Source organism: Xenopus laevis, chromosome 8L, assembly GCF_017654675.1.
Source record: "Xenopus laevis strain J_2021 chromosome 8L, Xenopus_laevis_v10.1, whole genome shotgun sequence".
In the NCBI taxonomy this organism is placed as follows: domain Eukaryota; kingdom Metazoa; phylum Chordata; class Amphibia; order Anura; family Pipidae; genus Xenopus; species Xenopus laevis.
The window spans coordinates 35,269,863-35,287,646 of NC_054385.1; the positions used below are offsets into that span (position 1 = coordinate 35,269,863).

The 17,784-nt window shown below is 41.6% G+C and overlaps 1 protein-coding gene across 1 annotated transcript in view; it reads right to left on the minus strand.

Annotated features, from left to right (window-relative positions):
• The window catches only part of il2rg.L (interleukin 2 receptor subunit gamma L homeolog), a 47,202-nt gene extending 38,050 nt beyond the window's left edge, over nt 1-9,152 (minus strand). The window contains exons 1-2 of the mRNA XM_041572686.1: nt 8,576-9,152; nt 1,393-1,486 (exon numbers count right to left, since the gene is read on the minus strand). The gene's annotated coding sequence lies outside the window, so the exon portion shown is untranslated. The remainder of the gene's footprint in view (nt 1-1,392; nt 1,487-8,575) is intronic.
• Between the last annotated feature and the right edge of the window lie 8,632 nt (nt 9,153-17,784).

Here is a 17,784-nt window from a genome sequence, read left to right on the forward strand (position 1 = left end):
TGGAAATAAATAACGGTCACCTTGTAATTAATGGAGCTGAGGAGGATATTTCTGAAATATTCAGCCCATCAAGTAAATGATGTCTGTCTCTCTGTAACGGACCTTCAAGATGGACTTCTGGGTGTATGAAGACCAGCAGATTTTTCCAAATATTATGGTGAGCAGCCACACATATCCTATGAACTGGCCCGGATTTACAAATGGGGCGCCACCAGGGCTGTCTCCGCTCATTGTGCCCCCCCCGTCCGCATCCCTTTCCCAAACAGCGTCTTTCTTCCCCTCCCCTTACTTTCCTTTGCCGTCTGCGTCGTCCTCCCTGTCTGCTTGTGCTTATGCGCACATCTTGAAAATGCATAGATGCGCACATGCACAACTTGCTTGAATGCAGCTGGGCGGCATGCCGCCCTTGAATTTCTTCTGCCCTAGGCCTGGGCCTTTGTGGCCTTGCCACAAATCCGGGTCTGCCTATGAACCCAATATACTAAAATATACAAGGAAATACTATAGCCATGCTGGATAATATATGGATACTAAATGTCACATGACACAAGACTGCCGATTAGGGTTTATGATTCTTGTGTATTAGCCATGAATATATCGTACTAAGGGAGGCCTTTGGGTGTGAGCAGGATAAATAAGACCAACGGACACCATTTACTTATTGACACTTACGTCTAAGGACTTGCAAAAGGATGTTATACTTGGCCATGCAACAGGCAGATAGAGACTGATTGACAGATAAATACGAAGATGTCCATACACATATGCGGTGTTTGCATTGACTTTGTTTTTTACTTTTTTATTCTACATTTTTTGTGATTTTAAATTTTGGGCATGTTACTATTTTGTATATCTTTCTTTCCCTTTTTTGCATTGATGCACATATTGTTTAGCGAATTTGATTGGGGGGGTCTCACAATAGATATGATTCAGGGTTAACATGAATTTTTTAGATTGGATGACATCTATACTATAAATTGCACATTTTGTATTAATATAGGGGTATTCTATAGACATGATAAGTTATAAGTGGGGACAAAAGAAAGTCCACCTCGGGCGGCCTCTGCCTAAGTGTGCGGCCTCTGGGGCCCTAAGATGAAGACTTCGCATATGATAGATCATTTCTGCTATTGCAAAATCAACACATGCACTACATCTTATGTGGGGTAAAGCCAACAAAGAATGTAAGTTCACCCAAAAAGCCATATATTTTTGGAAAGTATGCATATTCCCAATAAGTAAATTAGTAACCATGTCCATCTACTTCAAAGCACCAAGCCACAAAGCTTTACTAAAGCTGTTGATTTTGATGACATGGTCGAAAATCAGAATAAGCAATAAAAAGCAATAAAGAGCAAGTCTATTTTGGGTTTCCTTGTCCTTTAAACTCACCAGTGGTGGCTGTTTGCTGCTCCTGATAATCGCCTCAGGCAAGGTTCTCACATCTCATGGAAGAAGAATCACTGGGAGTTTCTGTGTCCTTCTTCTGTATGGGTGTGTAAAACAACAATTTACTGATGTCACATTATGGAAGAACACTAGAACACAATATAGAATGTGAATTCTAGAACATGGTAACGATCTGACTGATTACTATGTGACCTTACAGATTGCACTGGAGACTGATCCCACAAAAAATAAAGCAAAAAATGGACTCAGTGTAAGGGTAATGGCACAGGGGGAGATCGGTAGATCTCTGTATTACAGTATCACTTGACCAGCCTACTGTCCACCTGTCAATGTACAAAGTACAAATGCAGAGCACTACTCAGAATGTTATATAATAGCAAATTCCCTGTCTTAAACACCAAGTTTTATTATATAGGAGAAAAAAATAAAGAAAATCATCATCATCAATTTATATATATAGCGCTGTCAAGATACGCAGTGCTTTACTGCAGTTATAGCAAACAGGGAATAAATGGTGGATAACAAACAAGGATTACAGAGTACAATAGGGTTAGAAGGACCTAGAGATTAGAGTTTACAAACTAAAAGGTTAGGGTACAATTGAGACATTAGGATTATATAAACACTTTGTCATTTTTGATACAGCAATGATTAATTAAGGTACATCGAATAAGCCTCTTTAAACAGATGGGTCTTTAAGGAGCGCTTGAAAGTTTGGAAAGAAGGAGAAAGTCTGACAGCTTGTGGCAGAGAGTTCCAGAGAAAAGCAGAAGCCAGAGAGAAGTCTTGTAGACGAGAATGGGCAGAAGTGATCAGAGGAGAAGTGAGGCGAAGATCAGGAGCAGAGCGTAGGTTTCGTGAAGGAGTGTATTTGGAGATTAGAGATGAAATATAGGGAGGGGTTTCATTATTAAGGGCCTTGAATGTGAGTGTAAGTAATTTGAATTTGATTCTAGAAAAGATTGGGAGCCAGTGAAGGGACATACATATGGGAGCAGCTGATGTTGAGCGGCGAGCTAGATGAATGAGTCTAGCGGCCGCGTTTAGAACAGATTGGAGTTGTGAAAGGTGACTTGTTGGAATACCTGCGAGGAGTAGGTTGCAGTAATCAAGGCGGGAGATGATGAGAGACTGAATCAGTGTTTTAGTTGATTCTGAACTGAGATAGGGTCGTATTCGAGCAATGTTGCGCAGTTGAATACGGCAAGATTTTGCAAGTGTTTGAATGTGTGGTGAAAAAGACAGATGAGAGTCTAAGATAACTCCTAGGCAGCGTGCCTGTGTGGTGGAATGAAAGGTGGTGTTGTTTACAGTGAGTGATATCTGAGGGACAGTAGTGTCACTACCTGCTCGACTTTAATTTGTTCTATGTAATAGGGAGAAAAAAAAAAGGAGATTTTGTGTACTCGCCGTTAAATCTCTTTCTCTTCAGTCGCTTGGGGGACACAGGGACAGTGGGGTATAGCTGGTACATCCAGGAGGCAGGACACAACTAAGAAAAAACTGGCTCCTCCTCCACTGGCTATACCCCCAGTAGGCGGAGTTTTGCTCAGTTTGTAACAAAGTCAACAGGATATAAAAATCTCTAGAACGTAAAAACTTGAATGGACAATATAAAAGGTAACATGTCTGACAGAAAAGAGAGAGCCTCAATCTAGGGAGGGAAGCCCTGTCCCCCCCAATCGACTGAAGAGAAAGAGATTTAACGGTGAGTACACAAAATCTCCTTTTCTCCAAGTCTGCTTGGGGGACACAGGGACAGTGGGGACGTACCAAAGCTGTCCCCTAAAAAATCCCTGGTGGGAGAGTGAGGCCTATGTGGAATCAACCACTGCGGCTTGAAGAACCTTTCTGCCAAAGTGAGTGTCAGAAGCCGCAAAGGTATCAAAATGGCAAAATTTGCAAAAGGAGTGGACTGAGGTCCACATAGCTGCTATGCACAGCTGTTCTGCAGAAGCCCGATTTCTGAACGCCCAGGACGTACTCATCCCTCTGGTAGAGTGGGCAGTAATCCTAGATGGGGGCATTTGTCCTTGTGCCGTGTAAGCTCGCTGAAAGTTTGCTTAATCCAACGGGAAATGGCAGGCTTAGAGGCAGGTGAGCCTTTATGAGGTCCAGAAGGCAGAATGAGAAGAGCATCAGTCTTACGGACCTCTGTGACGGTAAAATTTTAGAGCCTGAACAGGATCCAGAGCGTGTAGAGCAACCTCATTGGAATCGTTATTTCTTGATTTAGGTGGAACGCTGAAACGACCTTGGGAAGGAAGGAATAGTTCAGAGAACCGCTCTGTCGTGATGGAAAACCAGGAAGGACGGGTTGCATGATAAGGCATTGAGTTCAGAAACACGTCTTGCTGAGGCAATCGTCAAAAGAAATACGGTCTTCCAGGTGAGCCACTGATCCGAGAGGTTCAAAGGGTTATGTTGAAGAGCTCTTAGTACTAAGGAGAGGTTCCAGAGTGGAATTGGTGGTCGTACCGGAGGAGCCACATGGGCAACTCCCTGCATAAAGGTTTTGACGTCAGGCAATAGAGCTAGGCGCTTCTGGAAGAGGACAGAAAGAGCAGAAATCTGGGACCTGAGAGATCCCAGCAACAGACCCTTGGATAACCCCTCCTGGAGGAACTCTAGGATATTAGGGATTGAAAAGGTCCTGAAAACTGCCTTGCTTAGGTTGCAGCACTGACGGTAAATTGACCAAACACGATGATATGTCTTGGCTGAGACTGGTTTTCTTGCAGCGCACATTGTGCGCGCTACGGCTTTGGAAAACCCCTTCTTAGTCAGGATCTGCGTCTCAAGAGCCAAGCCATCAAGTTCGGGTATGCTGGGTTTGGATGTTGGATTGGACCCTGCAAAAGAAGATCTGGTAGAGGAGGCAGAGTCCAGGGTTCTGCTGCTGACAGATTGATGAGATCTGTGAACCAGGAGCGTCGAGGCCACCTTGGAGCTATGAGAATGAGGGTTGTCTGTTCTGTCTTCAGCATTCTGATTATCCTTGGCAGGAGAGGAAGGGGTGGAAAGGCGTATGCCAGATGAAAGTGCCAATCTGCCGTGAGAGCGTCGACGTCTAAGACTAGGGGATCTCTGTATTGAGCTAGAAAGGTTTCCACCTTTCGATTGTGACAAGTCGCCGAAAGGTCCACCTCTGGCATGCCCCACCTCTGTGTTATCTTGTGGAACACTTTGTCGTTTAGCGACCATTCGCCGGGGTCTATTGCCTGTCTGCTTAGGAAGTCTGCTTCCCAGTTCAGGAGACCTGGAATGTATATGGTTGAGAGAATGACCCAATGGCTTTCTGCCCACTGGTGGTTGATGTAAGCAACAGCCGTGGCGTTGTCCGACTGAATCTTCACAGCCTGATCTGTTAGAAGCCAATGGAGGAGACCTAGACAGATCGCACGAATCTCTAGGAGATTGATCTGTAATTTATTTTCCTCCGAGCTCCAGACTCCCTGTGTTGGTTGGCCCTCGAGAACAGCTCCCAGCCGAACAGGCTTGCGTCTGTCGTGAAAACTCGCCAGTGCGGGTCTCCCAGCAGTCTGCCTGATGTAAGATGGTTGATTCTTAGCCAGCAGTGCAGAGAAAGTCTCGTTTTGTGAGAAAGACGGATCTTTTGGAGAAGGGATCGTCGTTTCCACGTTGTCAGAATGTTCCATTGAAGATCTCGGAGATGGAATTGAGTGAACGGTACTGCTTCTATGGTGGAGACCATGACTCCCAGTATCTTCATGCAAAACTTGACAGTGTGTTGTCGTTTCTGCAAAAGTGATTTCACCAGCAGTTGAAGATGGAGGGCCTTCTCCAGGGGGAGAGATTTTCTCTGTGTCTGAGTATTGAATTGCATGCCCAGGAACACCATGGATTGACTGGGTGTCAATGAAGACTTGGTTAGGTTCAGAACCCAACCTAACTCCTGCAACTTGGTCAGGGTGATCGAGAGAGTGATGACCTTCCTGAAGGGATAGAGCCTTGATCAACAGATCGTCCAGGTATGGTGTGATGGAGACGCCTAAACTGTGAATCTCCGCCATGGCTGCGGCCATGATCTTGGTGAAAACCCGGGGGGCTGATGTAAGCCCGAAGGGGAGGCTTGTAAATTGGAAGTGATGATTTTGAAAGGCAAATCTCAAGAATTTCTGATGGTGATGGAAAATTGGAACATGCAGATAGGCGTCCTTTATGTCGAGAGAAACCAGAAACTGCCCCAGAGTCATCGCTGCAATGACCGATCTGAGGAACTCCATCTTGAAACGCCTGTGGCGAATGAGTTTGTTCAGTTCCTTTAGATCGAGGATGGGACGAACTGACCCGTCCTTTTTAGGGACCACAAATAGGTTTGAATAGTAACCCTTGAAACATTCTTTTGGGTGTACGGGAGTGATCACCTTGGAGAGAAAAAGGTTGGAAATGACCTCCAGGAAGGCTGCACGCTTGTTTGGCTCTATCGGGAGTCTGGACATGAAGAAACGATGAGGTGATGAAAACTCGAGATGGTATCCTCGAGTCACCACTTCTTGGATCCAGGCGTCTGGAATGAGTGTGAGTCAAGCGTCGGTGAACAGACTTAACCTCCCTCCAATTGCTGATGAGGCTGGAGGTGTAATGACACCGTCATGCCGAGGTAGACTTGTCCCCGGACTTAGGAGTGTGCTTTTTGTTCTGCCAGGAAGGTCTTTGCTTACTAGTGAAGCGTCCGCATGCCATAAAGGATTGCCTTAGAGGTGAGGATCTCGCATTTTTTGTTTGGGGCCACGAAAAAATCTTCCCTTTCGAAATGTAGGACGTGCCTTAGGTTGTGGTAGGAGGGTGCTCTTACCCCCTGTAGCTTGGCTAATAATCTTTTCCAAGTCAGGGCCAAAAAGAAGTTTACCCTTGAACGGTATGGCAGTTAGGGATTTCTTTGAAGAAAAATCAGCCGACCATAGTTTCATCCATAAGGACTTGCGGGCTCCGACCACCAATCCCGAGGATCTACTGATAACCTGGGCTGCGTCTAGGGAAGCATCGGAAATGAAATTATTAGCCTCCTTAATCTGCGAGGCCCATTGGGAAAGTTCGTGGCGTGGAGCCCCAATTGAGATATCGTTGAGAAGCGAATCAGACCAGGATTGAATGGCTCTGCTCACCCAGGCCATTGCCAAAATGGGGCGCAGGGATGTGCCCAAGGCTGTAAAGAGGGCACAGAGAAGCCGCTCAAGCTTCTTGTCCATAGAGTCCTTGAAGGAGGAGGTATCAGGGACTGGTAGTGCTGGGACACGGAAATGGATAGAGCTTCTGAAAGCAGCGGTTAGTTTGAAAACGCCTTTCGGGTCCCACTCCTGTTGAATGAAAACTGGAGAGGTTTTACTATGACGTTTGAATAGTGCCTTAGAGGAATCGGTGGAAACTTCTGCTTCTTGAAGGTGAAGAGTCTCTAAAACTGAGGAAATTAGAGAGTCAATGGAATCAGAGGAATGTTTAAGGGATTCTTCCACATCCTGGTCAGAGTTGGAAGCAATCTCTCCATCAGATCAGTCACCGTCCCCCACTGGTGATTTTCACACAAAATAAGAAATTCCTTTCACGTGATCCCCATTACTAGCAAGGCAGAGCATTTTCAGACAGTTTTCTTTAGCAAGGAGAAGAAAGGCAGTGGGAAGATGCATGTAATTTTACCATGTGTTGTGGGTCTAAGGGTACAAAAACTATTTTTAGTGTGGGATCTAGCAGTAAAGCTGAAGGCATGGGACCTGCAGTACAGGAAATGTGTATGTAAAGTCATGCTGTTAAGGACTAAAAGCCAATGTATATCTTCCTGTTGTAAGAACCTATCCATACAATATCTGCTGGGCTGGTTATGGACACACAAGACATATGCACAGCTGATTTTTGTGCATTAAAATCACAATATGAAAATGACTCTAAAATGCACCTGGGATATCAAAACAGAGTAGTCCCATGGATGAACTTCATCTCTGCTACTTTTATTTGTAGGCTACTTGTGTGTTGGCCCTTGGGGCGACTCTACCCAAGGGCCAACTAATGGATCACATGGGCCTAGGCCCCCAAGAACAGAAGGATTTCCTGAATGTGTGGAGAAAAATAGCGCAGAGGAATTAACTGAATAATGGCTGCATATAAACTTTAGCAGGGAGGGTTCTCCTTAACCTTTGCCATAAAGTGGGTCAACCAAATCCCCACCAAGCCCCCCCCTCAAGTAAATAGATCTTTCCTTCTCCTTACACCATCATTTGCCAATTATTAAATCATAAAGTAAATACTGTGGCACCAGTCTGCAGATTGTTCATTTAATGGAAAGACTGTGATAGATGCCACTTGCTTCTCACCTCATCCCACAGCATTATATTGGGGGACACATTTGCCTGTGGAAGATTAGTGTTACCTCATTAAAGTGGATGTTAATTATTCTCATTCCCATAGTATATGTCATGATAACTGGCAAAGTTGGTTTTGTGGATTATATAGAACATTTTATGAAGTTCGATTTTCTGTGCTGATAGTAGCTCAAGCTCCGTTTTTCATACTCTGAAAGTAAAAGTGTGGGGGGGAAATCCTCTCGCAAAGCAGCAGTAATGGAATAAAAATAGTAACCAATAGGAAACAAGAAAGGGCCGTCACATCATTCTGCCCTGCACATATGTGCCTGAAGCCACGTATGCCCACAGTGCCACTACAATCACCATGACATTGGGGATAGCATCAATGAGGCGACAGCGGTCGGGGACCCCCACTGGCACTTCGGACGGGGTGCATTTATCGATTGAGAATTAATCTAAACATTATTGCTGCAGTCTACTATGTTGTGATCAGCATAATTGCCCGTGATTTGCCAATAAGCAAGCTAATTATAACAGTTCAGAGTGACAATAGCATTAATTACAGTGTGCAGTGGTAATAATGACATTAGAGCATGCAATTTTACTTGCAATTATATGCGCTTGCATATAATTTATCAGAGCAGGCTGAACAGATGCATTGGCATCTACTCACAAGTGCAAGACACATGTATAATTCACATGTACCTCTTATATATGGTATGCACTCCCAGTTTAGTGCTCTAAAAATCATAAAACAGCCTCATTATCCATTTTAAGCCCCAGGTCAGGCTGTAGTCCTGACTCCCATCAGAGAGCACTTAAGTTTAGGGCACATTGGGCTGTACCTTGGTGTGGATTCACTGCCATCCGCTCCTTCCATTCCCTGCGCTGACAGCCTCAGTCTGTGTTCAGGAACAAGGAGTGGAACATCTGCAAACAGACCAATACCTGTCAGTGCAGAGAAAAGAAACTGATGGGAGCATGTGCAGGAGGATGAATAAGGGCATAGTGTACAATAGGATTAGTAAAAGCATGGTGTACAGGAGAGTGAATATGGGCATGTGTATAATTGGATTAGTAAAGGCATGGTATACAGGTGAGTGAATAAGGGCACAGTGTACAATTGGGTTAGTAAGGACATTGTGTACAGGAGAGTGAATATGGGCATGTGTATAATTGGATTAGTAAAGGCATGGTGTACAGGTGAGTGAAAAGGGCATAGTGTACATTTGGATTAGTAAAGCCATGTGCAGGTGGGTGAATAAGGGCACAGTGTACAATTTCGTTACTAAGGACATGGTGTACAGGAGGATGAATAAGGGCACAGTGTACAATTGGATTAATAAAAGCATTGTGTGAAGGTTGTTGAATAAAGTTATAAGAAGTAATTTACAACCCTGTCTTATCAAAGGGATTCAAAGGTCTCTGTGCCTATTTGCACAATGCCCCATGCAATGGGCACAGCTGATTTTTGCACTTTGCATTGCAAATTAGGTGTAAAATGTACAGGTGGATGAATACTGCATAATGTACAATTGGATTAATAAGGGCACAGGGAACAGATGGATAAATAAGGCCATAGAGTAAAAGTGGATGAATTTGTGCATAGTAAAAAAAATTGGATGAATAAGGGTAGAATGAAGTGAATGAAAAAGGGCACAGTGTAAAGGTGGGTAAATAATGTCATAGGAAACAGGTAGAATAAGGGCATAATAAACAGGTGGATGAATAAGGGCATAGTGACAAAGTGGATGAATATGGGTATAATGTACAATCTGATGTATAAGGGCACAGTGATTTGGTGGATGAATAAGGGCATAATGAACAACTAAATGAATAAGGGCATAGTGTGCAGTGAATAAATGACCCAATATATATGGAAACAGTTGAATGGGACTGCACTAGATAAACATACCTTGCAATCGTACCATTTATCACGAGGCAGTCCAGAATCTCAAACCTAAAATGGTTAACTAGCCATGGTTGGATTGGGAGGTATGGATTACTAAAGTCATAACCCCACGTTACTAGTATCTCCAGCCATTCAGTTATCACACAGTATAGCAATATTGATGAATATAGAGTAGTGATGTGCGGGTTTAACTGAAACCCGCAGGGACCCTCTGCTTGACCATCAGTTGGGGTGGGGGTTCAGACTAAAATCTGCCCAACCATTGCAGATCAGACTTAAGAAGTACACTCCTCCACTGCTCCCAAATAATCTGTGTCTTGGAACCAGAGGAGCCATATAAATACTGGTGTGTGGCTCCATTCTTTCACAAAGGTCAAAAAGTAGAAAAAAAACATAAAAATCAAACAATAAAAGTTCTTAAAAGATGTTCTTACCAAGGTAACTCCCAGTCCAAGGGTTTGCCAATTTTTTTTTGGGAAAATATGGAGCATTCAAATGTAGTAAGAGGTAAAGCAGTAGCCAAAGGTATTTTATGAAAGTAAAAAAAGTCTTTATTAGGACATAAGTAAGCCTAAAGCATTTTGTGCCTGAAGTAGCGTCCTGCAGCGGGTTGGGTACCCGCGGGTTACCCGCAAAAACCTGCGGGTTGCCTTTAGAAGTTCCAGGTGCGGATATACCCGCGGATCGGCGGTTCTGCGGGTCGGGCCGCGAGTCTTCTCAATATCGATATTCTCTGCTTTCTTCTGGTCATGTCTACTTCCGGTTTACAATGACAGCACTTCCTGTTTTACTCCTTTTTTTCTGATCATGTCTACTTCCGATGATGTCACTTCCGGTTTACAATGACAGCACTTCATGGTTCTTGATGGTCAGCGCGTCACGGGTTGCGGATAAGGTACTTGCGGGTAGGGTCGCGTAGCGGGTAAGAATGCGGGTTGCGGATTGCAGGTCGGGTCCCATAAAATGGACCCGCGCAGGACTCTAGCCTGAAGTGGGCACTTACTCATAGGCTAGTGGAACCAGAGTTGCGCACGTAAGTAGTGTACAGAACGAGATGACGCAGGTAAGGGTCGGGTTTGGGCCCTACAATGGCAACATTTTGCAGGTTAGGATCAGGGGCGGGTTGAGATAAAAATAAATAAATATAAAGAAACCGTAAGAGAAGCATTAAGTTTCTGTACAAACAAAAGTCACATCACTCACATACACTAAATCAGCAAGATATTTATTAAAGTATAAACAACAGTTTCAGACTACAGTCCTTCGTCAAATGCATATGGTTTATGGACCAACATATAGTTGAAAATGTAGGCGTTACAGCAGTGGTAGTCAGTCAGCGGCTGCTGAACTAGGACTACAAGAATGGGCTTCATTTACTAACCTGTTTAAAGGTGTGGGCATTAGGGAGATCACCTTAACATTTTCCTTGTCTATGGAAGTTATGAAATAAACTGTGCATTTGGTCTTTACGTTTTTATTCTTACTAGGCTTCCTATTCTGCTTATTCCCAACCTGGTTCTATTACAAAAAATCAAGTATTGGGTAAATGGATTATGAGGTTACATTATTCTACCCTACATAGACCCTCCCTCCTCCTGCCAGCCTAAGTGTTACCCCGGGCAAATGCCCCTAGCGTTTTACTTACCCCTCAGTGCAGATTCAGGCATCGGAGTTCACGGGCGCCATCTTCTTTTTGGAAATATTCATAATGAGACCGGCGTGGTGCAGATTTGGAGCAATTTTCTGTTTTGCCACAACTGCCCATGCGCTGAAACTCATGAAAATTGCCAAAGCTCCAGTCTCATTTAGAAGATTACCGAAGCAGCAGAAGATGGCGCCCGTGAACGCCGATTCCTGAATCTGCACCCGAGGGGTAAAAAAAAAAACGTTAGAGGCATTTGCCCGGGGTTTTTTCAACTTTATGGTTGAATTCTCCTTTAATGGCCAGTCTATAAGGTTGCAGAAAACCATGTGGTTTTCTGCATAATGCCGGCAATAGTGATACACAGGCTGGCCCAATACTGACTGGATCTGGACTGAGGGTTGCATGTGTGGTAGTGATGAGAGGGTCAGAAAATGTTAAACCCAAACCCAATTGTAACCCACTACTTCCCAACCCACACACAAACCAGCCTGCAGGTCCCTTCTACTTTATGGTTTGCACCTTACAAATTCCTTTCTGAAAATTAAAATAAGAATGGTATCAGACACCAAGGGGGAGGAGAACAGCTTAAAGTTTGTCCTGCCTGAACTTTGGACTCATCTTGTTGCCCCAAACCTGCAGATCCCACAGGTTTCAGCTGAACCCGATCTTCACTAGTGTGTGGGTTACTGTGGACAAACTACATGGCACAGGAATTCTGTGTTTATCCGCAGCCTGAGAATGAGCACAGTGTGCCCTGGCATAAGAGTGTGATGCACTTAGTCTCCCTGTCCTACTGCCAATCAATTGTGGCATAGCGTTGTGCCAAGGCCACCCCCTTCTGATGGTGCAGGTAGAAATGTCCCTAGGTTTGACCTGGATTGAGAGGGGCCAGGTTGGGAAATTCATGGCCTGCACATTACTACACAATATCCCCAAAAAAATCCAAACTGTCATTCACACAACTACCTAGTTGCTAGTTGGCAACCAAAACATTTCAGTTTCCAAACTTAAAAGCTGCAGTAGAAAATATTTTTAGGAACCCAAGGAACAAAAAAAATAAAGACCAAATGGAGAAACTCTCTACATCATACTAACAGATCAATGGCAAATGCAGTGTCTTAGAACACCACTAATAAAATATCAATTTAAGGTGAACTCCTCATTTGTAAAACACCAAACATATGGAAACAGTAAAAAAAAAAAAAAAATGTCCTGCAACAAAAAATCTGCATAAGTTGCTTTCCCTGCCTGCAATATTTCCCCATATGTTAAAGATAGGTTAGTGTATTATAAGGTTTCACAGCCTGGATTATCAACTATATAGGCCAGTAAATAAGATACAGGCTATTTCGTATTATTAAGTCAACCATAAGAGGAGGGCAAAACTCCACTCCATTTAATGACAAAAAAAACCTGTTCCTTGCTCACCCTTCATAACCTACTGGAATTCCTCAGCTCTGTATATATTTCTCTATCTACATTTTCTGCATATCTACCTGTACATATCCATTTACTGAAATGCATCTCATTATATAGGCATTATACATTTTATTATATATTGTTACCTATAGCTATGTATATCTAACCATATGTTAAAATATTTATATGTACATCTACCTATAATCCATCTCTCTATATTCCTATCTCGCTCTGTATTAACTCACTCTTTACACACACTGTGACCTCTGGTGTAGGAAAAGGTTAAAGGGGAACGGTCATAGTTATAAACAAGCACCATATCAGTCTATATACGATTTACCTGCATTCAGATTCCTTTGCCTGATAACTTTGCCAGAGTGAATCTTTAGGTATGGGCAGCTTAAGCAGTTTGCAGCAGGAATATATTGTTTTTTCGAGAAACAAATAAAGAATTCAATGTGATAAACAGCAAATGAGAAAGACAAAAGGGCATATTTATCCACTGGTCAAAAGGAGAACTCTTTTTTTTTTTATCAAGTTCTCCTCTGCCTTTACTCCTCCAATGAATAGTTGAAATAATCACCCCCTAGTATAATGAAGCTGTTACTGTATTAACAATTCCCCTTTATGTATATACTATTTACTCAAGTTTGCCCTGTCCTTGGTCCTGCAGAACTGGATAGGAGCTGTATTATGGTCTTACATTAAAGGAAAACTATACCCCCAAAATGAATACTTAAGCAACAGATAGTTTATATTAAATTGAATGACATATTAAAGAATCTTACCAAACTGGAATATACATTTACATAAATATTGCCCTTTTACATCTCTTGCCTTGAACCACCATTTCCTAACTCTATCTGTGCTGCCTCAGAGATCACCTGACCAGAAATACTACAACACTAACTGTAACAGGAAGAAGTGAGGAAGCAAAAGGCAGAACTCTGTCTGTTAATTGGCTCATGTGACCTTACATGTGGTTTGTATGTGTACACAGTGAATCTTATGATCTCAGGGGGCGGCCCTTATTTTTTAAAATGGCAATTTTCTATTTATGATTACCCAATGGCACATACTACTAAAAAAACATATTATTATGATAATTGTTCATTTACATGAAGCAGGGTTTTACACATGAGCTGTTTTACTCAGTATCTTTTACTAGAGACCTACATTGTTTGGGGGGTATAGTTTTCCTTTAACCAAAAAAAACACAGAAAATCCAATAAACTTTCAAATATCACCCCATATTATTCAAACTCACAGTCTTTACAAGATCCGTTGTTTAATAAGGTATGAGTCTCTGTTACATGTTGTTTGTCAAATATCCTGTTTGCAATAGAAGCATTAAACACCTTCACAGATAAGAACTTAAATAATCTTCATTTTTCTGGGGGAATAATATGAGACAGATTTCTCCTTTAGGAAGGGCTATGGTTTTATGTTTATGTTAGAACTACATGTAATTATGATCGAGATACTGATATTTTTGGTGGATTTATAATGATTTCCATTTCTATTCTGCCTCTCTTTCACCTGAAACCTGCAATGCTACTGGGCTGCTGTAGCCAACAAAGTCAGGGATCCCCAACATTCTCAGGCTGGATTCAGATTCAATATTTGTATTAACGTCCTCCCCTATTTATTTCCCAATCTGTCAATTGAACCCCTGCCTGTTGCTCTGTTCAGACCCTAGCAACCAAACCGATGCTGTAAAAAACTAGCGAACTACAGGGCAATAGGTTAAACAGTTAAAAAACACACAAAATAAAAATGTATTTGTTATAGAATTCCATACTTAATAATAAATGTTACGGTCAACATGATTATAATGGGATTGTTTAGCCCTAAATTTACTCACTACAAATTGTGGTCACTAAATGCAGAGCCTATGCTTTGTATATTCAATTATACTGAATATGCAGTAGAGGCTAACTGCCATTGCTAAACATTCCCGACTTCTATTACCAAATCATAATGTGCTGAGAATTCCTGGTAAGAAGGTTGGGAAAATATATATATACTATATTACTATATTTCTCATCTCTCCAAAATGTCGACTGTGTTGGCCACAAGGAGAAAAAAAAAAGCATCAACTTCGGGTACTTTGCTACACACTGGAATTATCTTGTTAATAATCTATTTAAAAGGCGACTACCACACCAATCAAAACAAAGGTGTTTTATGACAAGGGCAGCAGAACAATGTGAATGTAGAGGCTGCGTGAAGTAACCTGACTTTACTTGACATTTTTGGAAATATTGTGTACTGTAACTACTACAGCATATTGCCATGAGCTTGACTGAATAAAAAAAACACAGAGGATGCAATTATAATGGAATTATGCAGGCTTATATCACGGACTAGCACTGCTGCTTGGTAATAGATGTGCAGTATCATATAGCCCCTCGCAGATTATTATTCCCCAGTTATAATCATCATCTATATACCTGAGGAAAATGATGGATCTATAGATGGGTAGTTCCCTTTATGGCTCTGATTATTCATTCATTAAAGCCAGGAATAAAACAAACAATCCCATAAATTCTGCAATAGAGCAATAGTCACAATAAGAATAGAACAACAGCTGATATACTCACTGTAGAAGCCAGTTTCCTTTACATCTCTCACCAAACTATTCTGAAATTATGGAAGACTTCAGCAAAGAGAGCAAATTCACACACCAATTCACAAGGCCGTTCATTATTTAAAGGTTCAGTAGCCTGACCATGCTTCAGAGAGTGAGTAAAAAAAAAAAAAAAATGGACAGATTGAAATGATCATATGTACTAAAGTGTAACCTGTTCTAAACACAAGTGAACTTTTACACGCTGATGCTGAAGTACCAAACAAAATTCAATGGAAGAAAATAGAAATCCTATCTTTAGTTTATGACTTTGATTAACTCAATGTGCTATGCTGTGTTATGCTTACTTTACCCTTTCTACGACCCAAATGGATGATGCATGTGGAGTATGCAACCAGGAGCAACTTAGAATACTGTACATAAAGCGGTTTGTGATCTATTATATTAATGCCAAGGCGTTACAATGCTTCCCACAATGCTGTGATGCCACTATCTGTGGGCAGTTATCTCGATGGGAAGAATGATAATGCTTCTAACACAACATGTTATTGAAAGGAATACAATAAAAAATGAAAAATGTAACTATGAGAATGTGTATAATGCAGCTAGCTGTGTTCAAGCAAAGCTATAGTCATATGAAAAAGTTTGGGAACCCCCTCTCAGCCTGCATAATAATTTACTCCACTTTCAACGAAAAGGATAACATAGGGTGATATAGGAAATAGGGTGTTTTCGGAACAAAGATTTTTAGTGAAGCAGTATTCAGTTGTATGAAATCAAATCAAATGTGAAAAAATATCAAGAAATTCTTCAGGATAATGTTCAAGCATTAGTCACAAAGTTGAAGTTGTGCAGGGGCTGAATATTTCAACTAGACAATCACCCTAAACACACTTCAACATCTACAAAGGCATTTATGCAGAGGGAGAAGTACAATATTTTGGAATGGCTGTCACAGTCCCCCAACTTGAATATCATGGAAAATCTATGGGATGATTTGAAGCAGGCTGTCCATGCTCAGCAGCCATCAAATTTAACTGAACTGGAGAGAATTAGTATGGATGCATGGTCAAAAATACCACCATCCAGAATCCAGACACTCATCAAAAGCTATAGGAGGCGTCTAGAGGCTGTTACATTTGCAAAAGGAGGTTCAACTAAATATTGATGCAATATCTCTGTTGGGGTTTCCATAAGGCATGTTATATATATTAAAAGAAAAGTTGCGACTTTGAAAGCTCAGTCAATGATAAACAAAACTCCAAAGAATTAAGAGGGGTTCCCAAACTTTTTCATATCACTATATATAACTGGGTATCTGGAAAGGGATTAGATCGCTGGGAGAATTTTTTATGGGAAATTATTTTCTTAATTTCCTCAAATTCAAAAAAAACAGCACATTTCTCTCCTTATTGTCATAATTTCTCCTAATTACATAGTAGCTATGTATACAGTACTGTGGAGAAGCTTATGCCTTCCCGGAAACCTTTCTCAAAACTTTGGAACCAGTTGCAATAGCTTTGACGCTTGCTGATGAGACCTCCCACCTTGCACAGAGGCAATACAACTGTAGCACACATTGTGTTAGAGAGCACACTGGTATCAGCCAAAACACTTTGTGTCACAGTTAGAGCGGCACTAGCAAATGGGGTTTCCATGAAACTGAAATATGCAGAGAAACTATTAGACTTGTACGTAGTATAATGTGTAATGACTCCGCATCCCCTTTCAGGCGAGAAAGATTTCCATTTCAATATTAATGCTCCTTAAAAGAAACACTACAAATATATATATTTATATATATATATATATATATATATATATATATATATATATATATATATATATATATATATATATATATATATATATATATATATAGAGTCTTTGTGGGAATACTGTGTGGATAGTTGGGTGGCTATGGGCTGCACTATAGGTCCTTAGGCCAATATGGTATGTGTATAACCACTATATCCATTGCTAGGGAGTGAAGAGGTGCTGCAGCTCCTCTTTCCGTCCTGCCAACTTACAAAAATTCTCAGTAAGGACTGATAAACCTTCATCCACTGGATTATCTGAAAAATGGCTCCCCAATTACTATACATTTTAAGATGGTCAAAATCGACAGTTTGATAAAAATTCTTACAATATCGACATGTTTCTGTGTTGCTTTTGGCCCAGGTTTTGCAGAAAAGTATACTTAACTCTTGCACTGGCAGCACGGAAACTTTCTAATGCTACAGCACTCTCCTCTAATCAATGCTCAACTATAGGTGCTGCCACTCCTCTGTATACCACTTGCTGCCTGACATCACTAAGTGCAGACTGCACGTTGTGAAGGAAAGCAACACTGACTGTTGCAAGTGTTAGGCAGCATTAGGCAGCATACTCTGCAAAAACAAGGGCAAAATGAATAGTTAATCGATATTAATTTAAAATGAATAAAAGGAAATACAGACAGCCATCATCTTAGTGATACTAAAGCCTT